This window comes from Pseudorca crassidens, chromosome 2 (genome assembly GCF_039906515.1).
Source record: "Pseudorca crassidens isolate mPseCra1 chromosome 2, mPseCra1.hap1, whole genome shotgun sequence".
In the NCBI taxonomy this organism is placed as follows: domain Eukaryota; kingdom Metazoa; phylum Chordata; class Mammalia; order Artiodactyla; family Delphinidae; genus Pseudorca; species Pseudorca crassidens.
The window spans coordinates 106,401,996-106,414,282 of NC_090297.1; the positions used below are offsets into that span (position 1 = coordinate 106,401,996).

Consider the following 12,287-nt stretch of genomic DNA (forward strand, 5'->3'; position numbering starts at 1 on the left):
ATAAGCCCCAGGAGGCTTTTTATTTTATTTTATTTTTTAAAATGAGGGAGTCCTGAGCTTATTTAAATACTGATGGAAAGAAGCCAGCAGAGGGGGAGGGCTGGTGGTATGGAAAGGGAAGGTATAATGGATAAAGGGAGGTCTTTGAGAAGGAGGGGGTGTGGGATTCAGAGTACAAGGAGAAGGATTAGTTCAGACAGGAGCAGGGACACCTCTCCCATTGTAGAGGGAAAAAGAAAAGAATGGGTTTAGAGGTAGGAACAATGAGGCTTTAGACTCTACGAGGCTCCTAGCTCTAACATCTTATGATTCCATGAAATTAAATCGCTACGGTGTCAGTGGCTTAATGTGTCACCTCTCCTTGGCAAAGCTTTAACCCAAAGGAATGAATCTTTCATGAGAGATTCTCAGGCTATGGGAGGCCTGCCAGTAGGGCAGCAGGGCCTTCCCCAGCGGCCTCGAACACCTACCGCCCTGCTACACAAGGGGGAATTGGAGAAACAGGACAAATATGCCCAACTGTGACAATGTAAGGCCTAGAACGAGATCACAGAGCTGGAAAGTAGATGCTGGAATCAGACTAGAACCCTTCTTCACTGGACCCCAGCAGCCATTTGGTCCACCTGTATATACCTGTTCATTCCCAGGCCACTTACAATGGCAAGGAAGTGGGGGGAGTATTAAGAACAGCTTCTCCCTAGCCCTTGGAATGGAGACTTGTGATGTCACGCTCCATCCCAGACCCACACAGCCCCAGCCCATCTCTGGAGCTCTGAGAAACACCTGACGGTGACAGGAATAACAAGTTATCCAATACCTCCTCAATTAAACTAGCATACAAAGTGCCTGGTACATTGTACCAGAACCTGGATCATAGGAAGAGGTCAATACATGTAAGTTGTCATCATCATCTTCCTCTTTATCATCATCATCGTCGTCAACAATCACCATGTGCCTGGGCACCATGCTATGTATTTACATATTTATTTATAAAGTATGTGTTTTTCCTAATTAAAAAAGTAATAGATGGTCGGTGTTAGAAATATCTAACAAGAAATACATAGCAAAAGAAGTGCGAGTGTGGTGTGCTGGAAAGAGGGAAAGCACTGGATTCAGACTGCCTGTGTTTATGTTATGGCTCTACTAATACTAACTGGGTGATCTTGGACATGTTACTTAACTCTTCTGTGCCTCAGTTTCCTCATTTGTTAAATGAGGGCAATAATACTTCTCATAACAGGGCTCCTGGGAAATTTAAATAAGATATTATATACATAAAGCACTGAGCACGGTGCTTGGCACACAGTAAGCAGTCACTAAAGGTGATTATTATTGATATTATTAACATTGCTGTGTTATAAATAGAGTTCTCCATAATTCACATCTCAGAAGTAATCAATATCGATAGCTCTTTGCATATTTTTTTCAGTTTTTTTCCTATCTATACCGATATCTCTATATCTGTGTCTGTATATAATATGGGATCCAAAATATGTAAACTATTTCACATCTCTTTATTCACTTGACAGGTATTATGGACGATTCTCAAAACAACCCTACAAAGTACATACTGATACACCGTTTTGTCTATAAATGGATATTTGATGTACCCTCTCTGGAGGCTACAACTTCACATCCCAGATGTTCAAAGGAAACCTCTGGAGGCTGAAGTATAGGACATGGGTCCACAGCCTTTTTCTGCAAAGGGCCAGATAGAAATAGTTTAGGCTTTGCAGACCATATGATTTCTCTCGCAACTACTTAACTCCGTGATTTCAGTGTGAAAGCAACTGTACACCACGTGTGGAGGAATAAGGGTGGCTGTGTTCCAATAAAACTTTATTAACGGAGAACAAAATTTGAATTTCATATGATTTTCACATGTCGTGACCATTGTTCTTCATTTGATTTTTTTCCAACCATTAGTTTAAAAATGTAAAAATCATCCTTAGATTGCAGGCTGTACTGTACAAAAATGCAACAGGCTGGATTTGGTCCACAGGTCATAGGGAGCAAACTAGCTTGCCATTCTGGAGCCTGGTTGAAAATTAGAGAGGCAGTGAAGCGTAGAAGTAATATCTTAATATAACCTTCCTGCTTTCTCAGTAGGAAGCACCCTTTCCTCTGCTTGAAATGCATTATTCCACCAAATCCACTAAAATCCTACTCAAGGTTCAGATCACATGCGCATCCTCTGTGAAGGCTTCCCAAAATTCCCTTGAAGAAATGAATGCTGTTCCCCTCTCAGATTCTTTTAGCCCTTCTTTTATAGTACTACATAGTGTACTTTTCCCCACTACCAGAATCCCTACTAGGCCTCAAAGTCTTGTGAGTTCAATTTATTTGGTGTGCATCTGGAACTCGTACAGTGCTCGCCAACTGAGAAGGATTGAACCGAATTACTGAGCTTCACTCTCACTCTATTGGGTACAAGAAAAAGGAACTCATTAGCTCTAGTCTAGGAGGAGGGAGGGAGGGGAGCGATTTAGAATCAGGAACATCTTAAGGAACCTAAATTCAGGAAGCCACCACCAGAGCTAAAGCCATGGTTTCCAAAGCTGACAACCAGGGATCTTCTTTCTCTCTCAGGCCACATGGACTCCGATCTCTACCGTTCTGACTAGGCTGATTGCATTACTTTTCTTTTCTCAGCAGTCCTCTCAGTTCAAGAGCTCACAGATCAACTCACTTCTGAGAGTCCTAATTTTGAATTTCTGGGAGAGAGGATCTTTTGGCTGGGGGCACTGGTTGCATAGTATAAAGATAAGTGCTGAAGCTTATCTGAGTGGGTAGTCCAGGAGCTACTCGCCAAGAACAGAGGGAATGTGTTGGGCAGACGCCTCAAAATGCCTGTGATACTTGCTGGCTTCATTTGTCACATGATGGCTTGTGGTTACTTGTGTGTGTCTCTCTTTTCCATTGTCTAGACAGCGTGCTCCTTTAGAACAGGGACAGAGCCTCACTCATTTTGGTGTCCCCAGTTCCAGTACAGTGTTTTGCACACAACAGGTCATAGCAACTGCTATTGAATTGAATTGAAAACATCACCTTCTATTCAGTCTTTAAGCATCTTTCATCTTTATGAAAGGTACACATTCCATTGCTAGGCAAAAGACTTGTGGCGTAAAAGATAAATTTTCTTTTCCTGGCTTCTGTGTTTTTTTTTAATTAAATTGTCTTTAGCTCAGGTAATTGCATTATTTCCATTCCAGGTTTTCAGAGGTCAAACAACCTCAGGTCCAGATGTACTATGAATGCAACTATAATAGTTTCAGAGCAATTATCTCCTTCCAGCTCTGCAGGGCGGAACAACTTGAGCTCTGGAGCCAGGCTAGTAAGAAATCCTTTTATATGTATCCCTCTCAGAGTCAGCCCAAAGTGAACTCAAGGCCAGTTTGAGCAGAGAATTACTTAGCTATGGCTAGTGGCCTAGGTAGCTGCTGCCTATGCTGGCTTCTAAGCAGGCCTGGGAGCAGCTGAGTGCCCCAGATCATACCTGAATCCCTCTGCCCTTTTACCAAGGCCAGGGAAGCTCAGCTGCTGCAGCCACCAAGGTCAATCAGGAGAGGCGGCCCTTTCCTGGCTGACTTGTAACTGCTGGAGAGCTTCTCTCCACCGTTTATTATTTCTCCTCTGATCTGCTCCCTTGGGGGAGAAGTTCGCTCATTGTTTACCAAAACCAGTTGCTCCCACCCGTAGCTCTGCTGCCTCTTTCTGCTCTGATGAGCTGCAAGCTTCACGCAGAAGCTGATCTCAGGGAAGAGGCGTTACAGACACAGCCCAAGGCAAATGCACCATGTTCTAGTTTGTGCCTTCCTTGCCTTGGCTGACATTGATTCTTGAGGCCTTTCTCAGGCTCTTCTAAGCTCCCTTCTACATCCTGATCAGAAGGGAGAGGAGACAAGACAAAATGGATTTTCCGTCCCACTAAAATGCCAGTTGTATTATTACATATATACTTTGTTCATAATAGACAATGTAAGACTTTCAATGTTGGGGTACTTAATGTAGTTCAAGGCTGAACTTTCTCCCAAGAGGACTGTGTGTGGGTGTGCACATACATATGTGCCACATCTCATGAACTGCACAGAACTCAATTTATCGTTAGTTACCCCACTTAAATAACAATTATAAATAAAATGAAATACATATGAACTCAAGCAGATCTCTGACTATCCTTGATCACCTAATCAGACTCCTTTAAAAGCACCCATAGGTCTTTGGCAACAATTAAAGCTTTTTCAGAAAGTTGCCTGGAGAAAAATAAAATAAAATAAAATAACTGTACTTTAAAAAAATGGTGTTAACATCCTGATCTGATTCACAGGCCAGTTCTCATGTCTGCCCTACCACAGCCAGAGTCCTCTGAGAATGGCATAGATAATTTCTTCTGTGATTCATAGTTATTCTGAAAGGTAGTGTTTTCACAAATGCTTATATACAACCTTTGGTAACTATAGCAAATAGCATGTAAATTACATTGTACTTTTTGGTGTGCAACATCCTTTTTATAGTCTCAAGTATAAAATCTGGTTGTATTACTCTCTTGATTCTGACAATTAAAGTTTCTAATTCATTTAGAAGGACAAAAAATAAATGTTGTTAAGACCTTGGGGCATTTCATCTGTTGGTCACTTTCAGAATGGTTATCCTCTCAGTGTACCCACATGTGAGTCCATTCTTCTGATTTATTGTTTAAGAAGAATGAAGAAGCTATATTCATTTATTCTGAAGGAGAGGGGAATTTCTATTTCCCACTACAATGATGGTCTATTTTTACCTGCTATCTCTCTTCAGAGTTCAATAATGTGTATCTCTTGTTAATACGTGATTTCAACTTAGTTGTGTTCCTTTAAACTTTTTTTTTTTTTTTTTGGCCTGTAAAAATTGTAGTTCTCAATTTTCTACCCATCTCTTAAAGTTTGGGGGGAGGCATATTACAGTTTGTGGATTACCTGGATACCTTATTCTTCTTTCTTCTATACTGTAGCTTTTGGTCACTAAATGCTCTTTACTGACCTGAAGCTTAGCTAAGAAAAGAAGATGAGGGAATTCCCTGGCAGTCCAATGGTTAGGACTGCGCACATTCACTGCCAAGGGCCCAGGTTAAATCTCTGGTCAGGGAACTAAGATCCAGCAAGCTGGGCGGCATAGCAAAAAAAAAAAAAAAAAGAAAGAAAGAAAGAAAAATTTAAACTAATAATTTTAAATTTCTAAAACATGAGTTTGTCACAGTACTTTTCTGAGATGCTTGAACTCCACTCTGGATTACTTTGAGGGATCTTTTCAAGTAGTATTTTTAAATGATAACATTATTTCTCTAAGATGCTCTGTATGGAAAATATATTCCCTGACTGCTTATGTTTGCAGACTAATAGTTCAAGTGGGAAGCTCATAAAGGTAAAACAAATGATGATGCAATTAGTATGTCCTTTCAATTATCTGTGGTTCAAAAACGTCGATGGTGAGATAGACAACATAAAAAACACTAAAGAGCAGGAGCTTTGGATCAAACAGAACCACGTTTTGGGACCCTTATATTTATGAGCTGTGTGACCTTGGGCAAAGCACTTAATCTCAGCAAGTCTGTAAAATGAGAACTAATATAACATCTCACATTTGTTGATTACTTGTTATGTGCTGGGCACTGTGCTAATTATGTCACATGCACTCATTATCTCATTTCATCCTCAAAATAATCCTATGAGGAAGGTACTATTAATATCCTCATTTACAAATGAAGAAATTGAAACTGAAAAAGGTTGAGTAATTTGTCCAAAATCACAGAGTAGCAGAGTCTGTAACTCAATGCCATGTCTGGCTCTAGAGACCAAGTATGTAAACACCACACTATATTGTGTCCCTGTAGTAGTACTCTACTCATAAAGTGAGTTCTGAGGATTAAATGCGATAATGCAGGAAAAGAGCATGCCTGGCACGTAGTTAGTGCTCTTATTCTTATTACATGTTATTACATATTACCAGCTAAAATTTGTGTAGCACTTTACTCTTTATAAAGCTCATTGACATAGTAGATCATTACTTCATGATATCATGTGAAGTATCATAAAACTGCGGCTCAGAAAGGTTAAAAGACTTGGCCAAGGTCATTTAGCTTATAAGCACACTGATATGGGAACTCGGCTCTTTTAATTCCAGAGCACAGAAACGTCACTGCCTTCTAATCATGGGGGGGGGGGTATATTTTTATATAATTTATTAAAATTATGATTAGAAGAGGTGGCTCTTTCTAGATTGAGTTCTAAACCTTCCTGCCTCTAAACTGCTGCCTTATCTTAGGAAATCTTGAAACTTGTTTCTTGATTTTCTGCTTGATTCTCTCCTTTATGTCAGACAATTCACCTTTGAGAAATGTGGAGAGAAAAGCCTCTTTTTCCTGACTCCCACATTTTTCTCCCCACAGTTAAATGTATTGATAGATATCCTGTAGATATCTATTATGAATCATATACATATAGATAGATATCAAATTATGAATGGGCTGGGTTTTTTAGGGTGAATTTGTAAGTTGGGTGTTTGGAAAGCTGAGCATTTTTCCTTCATAAAAACCGTCTTTTAGATGGAACTTAAGCCCCACAATGACCCCAGAGAAACCTATCATACGTATGTGCCAGCTGCAGGGAAAGGGGGGGAAAGGGGCGGAAAGGGGTGTGGAGGGAGATAAAGCAAAGGCCTTCTCCCTGCTTTAACTCCAGGCTTGCCCCAGAAGTAATTTTGAAACAGACTATTTGCTTTTAGTATTTCCTCTCTTTCTCATAGTTTATGCCATCTTTTAGTGCCCCTTTATCTTCTCTTGCTCTGAGCAACCTCCAGATCAGGCCTTCCTTACACCAAGGAGTCCTCTAAATTCTAAAACTACCTACCTGCTCCTCCCCTGGTCTTTCCACTTCACCCTCCAATCTAAATGACTGTTGGATACGAACTAGGTGTTTGGAGGAAAGCAGACTAATGAAATAATTCACACTGAAGTATAAGAGGCTGATTTTCCTTATTCCCTCTAGAGTTTTGCTTTTTAAAAAGATTATTAATTTTAGACTCACAGACATAGAGATCAGACTTGCGGTTGCCAAGGGGGAGGGGTGGAGGGAGAGGAATGAACTGGGAATTTGGGGTGGGTAGATGCAAACTATTACATTTAGAATGGATAAACAACAAGGTCTTAAAGTATAGCACAGGGAACTATATCCAATCTCCTGGGATAAACCATAATGGAAAAGAATATTAAAAGAAGAACGTATATCTGGATAAAATCGAGTCACTCTGCTGTACAGCAGAGATCGGAACAACACTGTAAATCAACTATACTTCAATTAAAAAGATTATTAGTTTTGCATGTACATTTGTAGTTGGTGGAAATTCTAGCAATGAAACAAAACAAAGTGAAAATAGCTACTATGTAGAAGGTATTTTGGAAGGGATGCGCCATTATGTGGGGAGACCAGCCCAACAGGGGTCTTTCTTGTCCTATCCTTTTATGCCACCAACCTCTCCAGTACACATATGCACACATGCACACAAACACACATCTCATCAGCTACCTTGGCTGCTAATCTTTTCCTCATCAACTGGACAATTATTAGAATGATGGCATTTCAGCGCTGGAGAGAGTTCTAGAGCTAATGTCATTAGCTCATTTTATAATTGAGGAAACAAAGCTCAGGGACAAGGGCTTGGTGAGTGGTAGAATTGGCACGAGGTCTTCTGCCCAAGAATCTAGGGTAATTTCTTCTACACTCCATGCTTAACATTCAGAAGTCTTGCAGAATAAACTTAGAAACACTCATGATTGACCTTGTTCACTTATCCACTTGGATTCTCTTTTCTCTCTTTAGAGGTGGCAGGTAGAAGCCATCACTGCTGGGGGCAAGACAGTCTGACCTGCTCTTCCTACCAACATGTCTGACCCAGAGGCTGGAGATTCTCTGTCCTCTGCCAGGTGGGACTGTGGAGGAATTAGAAAACTGGGGCTGTTTGGGGGCCCTGGTACATGCTTTCTTCTTCATTAGCTACTCATGGAGAACATGTGAAAATATGAAGATTATTATTGCCTCTCTCCTCTTTCTCTCACTGAGCACTTAGATTTTCACTCTAATAATTGGAACTACTCTTTTCACTCCCTCAGCAGTACAGTAGAGTGGGGGAGAGCACAGTCTCTGGGGAGGCAGGCTGCCTGGGACCATAGCTCAGCTAGCACTTCCTGACTGAGTGAACGTAGCATGTTACTGAACCTCTGTGCCTCAGCTTCTTCTTCTGGAAAATGGGAGCAATAATAGTTTATACTTTATGGGGTTGTTTAATATAGATACGTGCTTAATACATGTTAGCTCTGGTCATCATCATCATTACCATCAACACCTTGTGGGTGTTCTTAGTTTGCTTTGTAAATTTTTTTAAGGAAGGAAAGCCTTTCTGGTCTTAGCTGCCTTTCTCCATTGCCTGGCAATCTGTAAATCATACAGTCATTAAAGGTCAAGTTGACCCTTTATGCAATTCTTGACTAGGAGGCCTCATTGTATATAGTGAGTCACCACCACTTGGAAGTGGACGGTGAATCAGTAGCCCATTAAGGAGAGGTCAGAAGGTCCCCTGGCTCAACGTGAGAGGATCCAAACCTAGCCATGGGGTGCAGAAAGAAACCGTGCACTTACATGGCTGAGTGGACTTGGGGTGCCCTGGAGAACCTGTGCTACTCAGGTCAGAGGACATAAAATGGTGGGTAAATGCTGGAGCGTTAGAATCACACAGACCTGAGGCTGATTTCAGCTCCATCTTTACCTTGCTGTGGGACCTCAGGCAAGTTATTTAACCTCTCTGTGCCTCATTTTTTATCATCTGTAGATAGAGGTGATCTTAATAGAAATGACTTCATGGTAAAAAATGCTTGGAAAATGCTGAGAATCAAGTAAATACTCAATCAAAAGGAACTATTTTCATTATCATCACCATTATTATCATGAATATGGGTCGGAACAGACAGTTCTAGGGATCAGCCATAATGGAGAAGCAAACTAAGGGGAAAAGGTAGCAGGAACAAGGATGTGTCTGATGCGGTGACTTTTAGGTAGTGACGAGCCACTTAGCTAGCGTTAAATGTAAAAAGTCATAATTTATTCTTTATTGTACCCCAACGAAGGAATGAGTGTTGTGTGTTCACATAATTTGCATTTTGTAGAGGAAGAGTCAGAGGACTAGGATATAAATAACCTTCCTGCAAAACACAGATCTGGTAGCTCCAGTTAGGAGCTGAGCTTCCATTCAGGTCTTGCTTGTAGAAGGGTAACCGTCCCGGCCCAGGCAAAGAAGACCTTGTCAGGTTTATAACTCCACAACTGGCTAAAAATATGAATGTCACGTAATCATCCCGTCCTTCTTCTTGATCTCGACTGGCCCTCCTGACTTCATGCCATCTGCAAATTTGCGCATCCTTTGTGCTCCTTTTTGCTCACGTTTTATGCCTTCTTTTGCCATCTCATTTACTCCGCATGTTTCAATCTCTGGGCTTCCATTTTTCTTCTTCGTTTTTAATGCGGTGGTTTTTCTCCTCCTCTCTTTCTCTTCCCTCCTTTACACCCCCACCTTCCTCCTCCCTCCACACCAATCAAATTCCTGCTTGCTTCTTGCCATGTTCATTATCCTACCTCATTCCCCCCTCATTCCTCGAAAACAGCTCACAGAGACTCACCCTTCCCCCCTCCAACTCTCAGTGCCCACCCTCCATAAATTCCAGCAGCTTGGCAATCAGTAACTTTAGCATCACACTTCACAGCTCCCAGAGTTTATACTACTTGTTACTACTCTCCTTGCTACCGCTCTCTAGGGTTTCTGCTAAAAAAAAAAAAATTATTTTTAATTCCACTTAAAAATATCTTGGGTACAAGTTGAACCCACAGTTAAGTTTACTCACACATTTACCACATTTCCTGGTTTTATTTTAACTAGTAGCTCAGTTCTAGACTCCATTATGCAGTGAAGAAAGACTAGATCCTTAGGGAACACATTTTTTTTTCTACTGTGAAGAAGAAAACCACCTAAACATTCAACAGAAACCCCAGCCCTGGGTCCACCCACTCTCTTATCTCCCCACTCCCCCAAGCTGCAGCTGACGGGACAAGGCTTTTTCCTTTGTGGAGTCATTGATTTCACTCTTCCTGGAGCTCAGACTGCCTCCCAGTGTGTGTCTGTGTGCACACGTGAGTGGCCACTGCTGTTTTTGCAGAGGGCTCACCTCTCTTCTGCCATTTTACCAGGACACAGGAGGCTGCTCTCCCGCTCTCCCTCTCCCTCTCGTTTTCTCTCCCTGCCCCCAACTCAGCCTCGGCTTTTTCCTGTCTCTTAACTCCACCAGTGCAGCAGCAACTAGCTGAGCTGCTTGCGTGAGAGAGAGAGAGAGAGAGAGAGAGAGAGAGAGAGAGAGAGAGAGAGAGAGAGAGAGAGAGAGTGTGTGTGTGTGTGTGTGTGTGTGTGTGTGTGTGTGTGTGTCTGCGTGCGCAGCTAGGCCAAGCCTGCGAGCCTGCCTGTCACTGGAGAGTTTTAGTTTGCATTCAGAAGAAAGGAGGAGGGGAGACGGTGGGGGGGGGGGGGGAGGAAAAGGTGGAGGGGGGAGGAGGGGGGCGCGGAGAAGGGAGGGAGAATGTCTTGTTTGTGGCTTGTCAGCAATTGCTTGAGACAAGCTTCCATGTGTGAAAGCTACTTGGCATGAATGCCTGGGCCGTACCAAGTGTCACCGCAGCAAGAGGGGGAGTCAGAAGAAAAACAGATCAGACCGGAGCAGACAATAGGCCCCTAAAGTGTTCCCCCTAAGTTGCTTTGATGTTGTCCTAGTGTCTTGATACCAGGAGGCCAGGGATTGCAGGAAAAGGGTCTTTTTTGTCTTCATTCACTTTCCCCCCTCAGTTTCAGAAATGATTCTCCAGAATTTCTCCTCATAAAAAAGGTAAGAGCCCTAACAATTCCTTCTTCTGTGGCAGGCTGGTTCGCCCGTGCCTGGAAGTCGGGGTCTCATTTCTGCGCTGCTCAGGACGAGCGCTGGGGTCCTGCAATTGGAGCTCTAGCCTTGCCCCTGGAAGTCTTTGCAGGCGCTCAGAGCTGGGGATGGCCCCTCTTTCTAGGGAACCCCAGTAACACGATCTGTGCCTCTGGGTTGTTGGGGGAGAAGGGGTGGATGGAGAGGGATGGGAGGAGGGTGTGAGGGTGGAGGGTGTGAGGGGGGAATAAAAGAGAGAGAGAGCAGCCTGAAAGAGAGCGAGAGAAGGGCAGAGCCCTCGTTCGGAGCAGCCCCAGCCCGGAGCCCAAGGAGGCCTCCTTGCAAGCTTGAGCTGTGCCTTCTCAGGCTGAGCAAGGGCCGTCTGACGCTCTGCCGAGTGCCTGCAGAGACTGCACAGAGCTTTGTGTGTGCGAGTGTGCCTGTGTGCGTGTGCGTGTGTGGACTTCCCACACCCTGCCCTGGCGTGGCCCGTCGTGAAGGGGAGGTACCCCAATCCTTACCACCCGAGCCCAGACGCTCCGAGGAAGAGCGGCATGGCAGGCTAGGAGGGAGGGCGAGAGAACTCTGCCGCCAGACGATCCAGAAACTTTTCCCGTCTCAGGGATTTCTCTGGTGGTAGGGACCGTGAAGCAGTTGTGGGCTGCCCCGTGCCTCAGTTTCCCCGGCTGTAAAATCCAGAGAGCCGACCGGGGATGCTGCATGCCTCCCTGGGATTTGGTAAAACGGAACACATACCATTCTGTCTCAAACGCGTGGAGAAAGCTTCGAGCTAGAAATGCTGTGAATCACAAAGTAGAAGTGTTATCATTGTTCTTGATCATCATCATCACGATAATAAAACCATCATTAAGACACCCTGAGACAAATAGACCGGGGAACACAGATCAAGTGTCTGAGCATTTCTAAGGAAACAAAAAGCCTTTTTCCACCTGTTGGCTTCTGTCCTTTTCTCTTGTGTCTTTTCGTTAGATTTATTGGCCGATTTGTACAGAGAATGGGGTGGGAGGGGTTGGGTTTTCCCCTTTCCTCCTCCTTGGTACATATTTTTTTAAAAAAGAAGGTCAATGTAAGATGCTTGAGACAGAAAATACGCCTCCCGTTATAGGAGTTTATTCAAGACCTTGTGTTTTCTGGCGCTGGCAGGGCGTGCAGGCACATCTATAAACTCTACCTTGGAGGTTAAAGATTTTTATTTTGGCTTTTAGAGATTAAACAAGGTTTATTTACAATTGCTGTTTATCAGAGAGTAAATATCTTACTGTGTGTGTGAGGGTAAGAATGA

At 43.1% G+C, this 12,287-nt stretch overlaps 1 protein-coding gene across 3 annotated transcripts in view; it reads left to right on the forward strand.

Annotated features, from left to right (window-relative positions):
• The first annotated feature begins 10,641 nt into the window (after positions 1-10,641).
• The window catches only part of LOC137219250 (uncharacterized), a 65,776-nt gene continuing 64,130 nt past the window's right edge, over positions 10,642-12,287 (forward strand). For all 3 annotated transcript variants that reach the window (XM_067727542.1, XM_067727540.1, XM_067727546.1), the window contains exon 1: positions 10,642-10,954. The gene's annotated coding sequence lies outside the window, so the exon portion shown is untranslated. The remainder of the gene's footprint in view (positions 10,955-12,287) is intronic.